This window comes from Dermacentor variabilis, chromosome 10 (genome assembly GCF_050947875.1).
Source record: "Dermacentor variabilis isolate Ectoservices chromosome 10, ASM5094787v1, whole genome shotgun sequence".
NCBI lineage: Eukaryota > Metazoa > Arthropoda > Arachnida > Ixodida > Ixodidae > Dermacentor > Dermacentor variabilis.
In genome coordinates this window covers 38038500-38043312 of record NC_134577.1, presented here as the reverse complement: position 1 = coordinate 38043312, position 4813 = coordinate 38038500, and the positions used below count along the sequence as shown (strand labels likewise).

Here is a 4813-nt window from a genome sequence, read left to right as displayed (position 1 = left end):
TTGTCAGTCCTGATGCAAACTCGCGCTTTGTATGTACGATACTAGCTTGAAGTCTGCTGTCTTGTTTGTGGCTGACCAGATGTGGGGAGAAGCGCACTTGCAGATTCGAATGAGTGAAGATCCTATATATAGCCGCTGTCGCTGTTAAAATCCATTGACTTTTTTTTGTATGTATGTATGTAGGTGTGTGTGTGTGTGTGTGTGTGTGTGTGTGTGTGTGTGTGTGTGTGTGTGTGTGTGTGTGTGTGTGTGTGTGTGTGTGTGTGTGTGTGTGTGTGTGTGTGTGTGTGTGTGTGTGTGTGTGTTCATGCATGTTCGCTTGTTCACGCTATAGTGTACGTCCCTAATGCTGATTGCTGTTGTACACGTCTTTCAATGTGTGCAACAAACAGAGATACCGCTGCCCACTTCCTCTCGCTTGCTGTCTAGCCTAGCTAGCCCGCCACCGTGTTTTAATCGCTTGCTATAGCTGTGGAAGAAGCAGATATGGTGAACATTTACGGTTGATGGTTTCTCGAGCGTGGTGTCGCCCGTGCCAGCGCGCGCGGATACCGCGCAGTCTATACGCTGCACTGTGGTGGCTGCTTATGGATCCATTTTAATGCGGTGCTTCGGCGCGTCGTCTTTCACTTATCTCGCAGTATACGTAGTATGCGTATTTGCACTTTGCCTCGGAGATCGTTATACCTGTTAAGCGATGAGCCGTTCTACGGTGATAAGGCATGGCTGGTAACAATAATCTTTCATTTTGCCTTTCTTCTAAAACAGTTTAGGTCATTTGGAACCACGAAAACGCGTCTGAGCGATAATATAAGCCTTGTTGCTAATCGACCGCGAACGCTGCTGCGTACCAAGGCTGGACGCCATTTTCGGGTCAACAGTCGATGTTTAGAATCACTACTTTCCCTCTGTCATTTGCGGACCTCCTCGGCGTTTGCTTGTCGTGCTGAAATTTGCATGTCGGGTTTGCGTGAGAACAGGACTCAACTAGCTGCCTTGGCTTATCTGTTGTATAGCTTTCTTTTTGTCACCGTTCGTTCTTTTCTTTTTTCCTTATCTCATGTTACCGCAGTGGGCATTCTATAGTTTTCCAGTGATGTTCTACAGCGAAGCTGTGTACGGCTAGTTTTCAGTGGATCGCTGTCCGTAGACCAAAAACCGTGTGCCGATCCCGGAGATAGTGCAATACTGGGCCGACCCGCGGCGGAGGTGAAGCGGGCTTCATGCATTCCCCTAACTTACAAAAATAAGTTTAATATCTTTGGTCCAAATACAACCCGTATCAGATATTAAGCTGGTCAGAACAGATACTACGCTTTCACCCGCGTCGGCAACGTCTAGACGTTGCCGACGCGGGTGAAATTGCATCGGGTGAATTGCATCGCCCTCTCTTTGTCGGCGTTCCAAGCGCTTGCGTATCTCCTTTCCTTTTCTTCCGCTCTCCCGCGGGGACGGTCCCGTCGAAACGTCGTGAATAGAGAGTTTTAGAATAGGGGCCCCAAACGTTTTGGGGCCCCAAAGAAATAGCGTCGAAGCCACTGCGCATGCGCAAGACGCAAACTCCGTTTGGGTTTTGCGTTGGGAACGCTATTTCACCGATTTAGCGGGAGCCCAAATAGCGGCCCCAAAAGCTTTGCGTCGGCAAACATGGCGGCACCCATCGAAGCGACGGCTCTAACCTAGCACAAAACTGGGTTCGATTCGCGGTAACGCGTGAAGTTCGCAAGCTAGGAGAAGTGAGTGCGGTTATCGCTTCCTCTCAACTAGCGTGTGTTATGAAGATTGACTCATTAGACGCCGCTGATTTTGAATTCGATTGTGGATTTTATGGCTCGTAGGCCTAACACGGCTAAGCTTGGCTGGTGAAGGCTAGTAAAGTTGGTTTGCTCAAAACTAAGCGCAACTAATTGTTTGCTGCTTACAGAGAATAACCTCTAAATTGTACTTAAACGCGAATACACGCAAGTAAAAATTATTATTCCTATCATAAAATGGTATATTTCATGTAATTATTTCTAATAGTTTTTCTTTGACGCCGTAGTGGCGCTGTCTGCGCAAGACGCTATTCGCAAACGTCAAACCCTATTCTAAAACTCTTCACTCCTACGTGCCCCAACGCTAACACCCGCAAAGCTCTTTGGGGCCCCAAACTGTTGGGGCCCCTATTCTAAAACTCCCTAATGTATAGTTTCCTCCGGCTCATCGGGGCGGTGGCCCCGTCTTCCACGCGAATGTGTATAAAAATCACGGTAAATGAGTCCGTACCTACGTTCAAAATTCGGTGTCACCTCTGTGTCGTATGCTAAACAGCTTCGCTGAGCATCCGCATAGTGGAATAGCTGATGATTTAGTTTTTTATTTTGCCTTATCTTCTTTTTGGCAGTAGGTTCCAGAAAGGATTGTCAGTGAGCTAAGGATCCGCATGGGTCAATATACGCTTGGTCACGCCCTTGGGTGCAGTCAGATTGTTGTCCGAGACAAGACGCGTGCAAACGCGATGCGGTTGAGTCGAACCGCGATGATTCACGACGAGCAGCGGTGAAGCATAGTGTGTCTTGGTACGTTGCTCTCCCGCTTCGTAATCCTTTATTTCCTTCTTTCCTTTCCTTTCTTACTTGTTTTTCTTATTTTGATTATAGGGCGCTACTTTATCCTTATTTCCCCGTCGTTCTGTCCTGTATTTCCTTTCTCCCTAATTCTTTTTTCCTTCTTTGCAACAGCCTTCCTTCATTTCCTTCTTTTTTGCTTCCCTTCTGCATTCATTTATCTGGGTCCCTACTCTCCCTCATTGCCTTTTTTTTCTTCCTGTCATTCGTATGATTTCTTCATTCACTGCTTCGTTCCTTTGCCTGTTCGTTCTTTGTCTGCTGTGTCGTCTATATTTCGCAGACAGATGGACGAGGTGCCAAAGACAGGTTGCTAGAGAGCGCGCGGGTGCGGTTAATACACGACGTTGCATGGTCCGCTGCGTCCTTCCACGAGACTGTCTGGAATAATTCATTCGTCTCGTTGACCTTTCGAAACCTAAACTAATGCGAAACACGGCGCCAGTCGCCTCGCGAGACCGTATAGCGGGCACTCGTACGAGACAAACGGGGATCGTGGGAGTACCTCGAAGGTTTGTCGGTACGCTTGTTCGAACAACATATGGAAACCGGTGTGCTGGTCCGAATGGGCCGATGCCGTGCAGAGTTCGTTTTGTCGCCAGTCATTTATCTGCGAAACCAGCTGAGGTCATCTGTGTGCAAGATCAATTGTCTACGGGGCGCCTATAATTATTTGACCAATTTTCAGTTGTTGTTTCGCCATTTCCTAACGTTCATTCTTGCCTTATTATTCCGGCAACATAAAATGTACGCGTTAGATACATGGATTTCGGCGTCGACCGATGGACAGTACTACCGATAGAAAACGACTATATATATATATATAAAATATGTTCTTGCAAACATTCCTTCCGTGACGTGATAGAAAAGGCACGTCTGGTTTGTTTGTTTGTTTTTGAAAGGTCACTCTACGAAATATTATCGGTATTTTTTTTTTAGCTCACGTGCGGAAACCCATAAGCTGTAATAATTTATTAAACTTACCGACTAATCGAATCGGAATTTTTTATCGATACCTAACCCTAATTTTTATTAGAACGGAATTCTAAATATCTGCGCGGTAGCACGGTGCAATCACTTTAGCTGCGACGCTTAAGGAGAGGCGGATGTTACGTGCACTGCGGAAACGGCACTGCGACATTAGAAAAATTAATAAAGCTTTACTAATTAACTGTGTAACTATTGCCTTCAGAGACCATGCCCTGAAGCCTAGCAGAAATGAGGCATAAATTGTAAATGAGGCATAATTCTTGCGAATTACGCGTGCAATCAATGCTCTCCTACCCCCCCCCCCCCCCCCCGTGCACACTATTGGGTATTTGCATATGTGTGCTATATCTAGCCCTGGGGGTGTTAGCCAACAGAGGATGAAAATTTGCTCATTAGTTGTGCAAGGAAGATTCATCTCTTCAAACATTTAACCTGATGTAACAGAAATGGGTTATCTACCACATAATATTTTGATAGATCTGTTTCCACACATACACAAGCGCGCGCACAAGTTGTCAAAAATTAATCTGGAGTCCACCCCCCCCCCCCATTCACACACACACACACACGCAGGCAGAAAATAAATATCTAGCGTAAGTAAAATAAATTTTGCAGGAACTATTGCCGGTGACTGTTAATGTAAACGAATAGCCGAACGCCTCTACTATAGTTATTTGTTCTATTCAAGCAATAGTATACGCTCGAAGGCGTACGTTCGTTGCGGTTTCAATACGCAATTCCGTAGAGAACAGTACCGTTCAAAAGCATATATGTAGCGGTCGAATAGCTGGCCGTACATATATGTGCGAGCCCATTCGTCGTCTGTGCGTTGTCCTCCAGCGGCGCGAACGCCGGCGTGGAAGGCGCCTGCCGTCCTCCTCTCCCGCTCCCGAACACTCTCCTCTAGCCGCCGCAGAGGGAGAGGGCGGGGGAAGGAGGTGAGGGATGTCCTTCCCCAGTTCTCCCCACCACATCATCCAAAAAGCCTGCAAGCTTTCTCGTGCGGCTCAAACTGCGGCAATAGTTGACGTTCGGCGGCTAAGGTGCTACTCGTTTGCGCAAGAGCACGTGACTTTTTGTATCGGCTTCTTTTTCATCGGCGGTTATTCCTGACCACCGCGCAAACGGGCGAAAGAGGTTAAGAAAACTATCCAATGTGAAAAAAAAAAGAAAAAAAAAGTTACGTGGAATGTACCACTGGGTGCTTCGTGTGCGCA

General features: G+C 46.9%; 1 non-coding gene across 1 annotated transcript; it reads right to left on the bottom strand.

Moving 5' to 3' along the window:
- Window positions 1-1155: 1155 nt before the first annotated feature.
- Window positions 1156-1345, bottom strand: LOC142562590 (U2 spliceosomal RNA). The gene has a single exon (XR_012823935.1). It is a non-coding gene; the product is annotated as a U2 spliceosomal RNA (small nuclear RNA).
- Between the last annotated feature and the right edge of the window lie 3468 nt (window positions 1346-4813).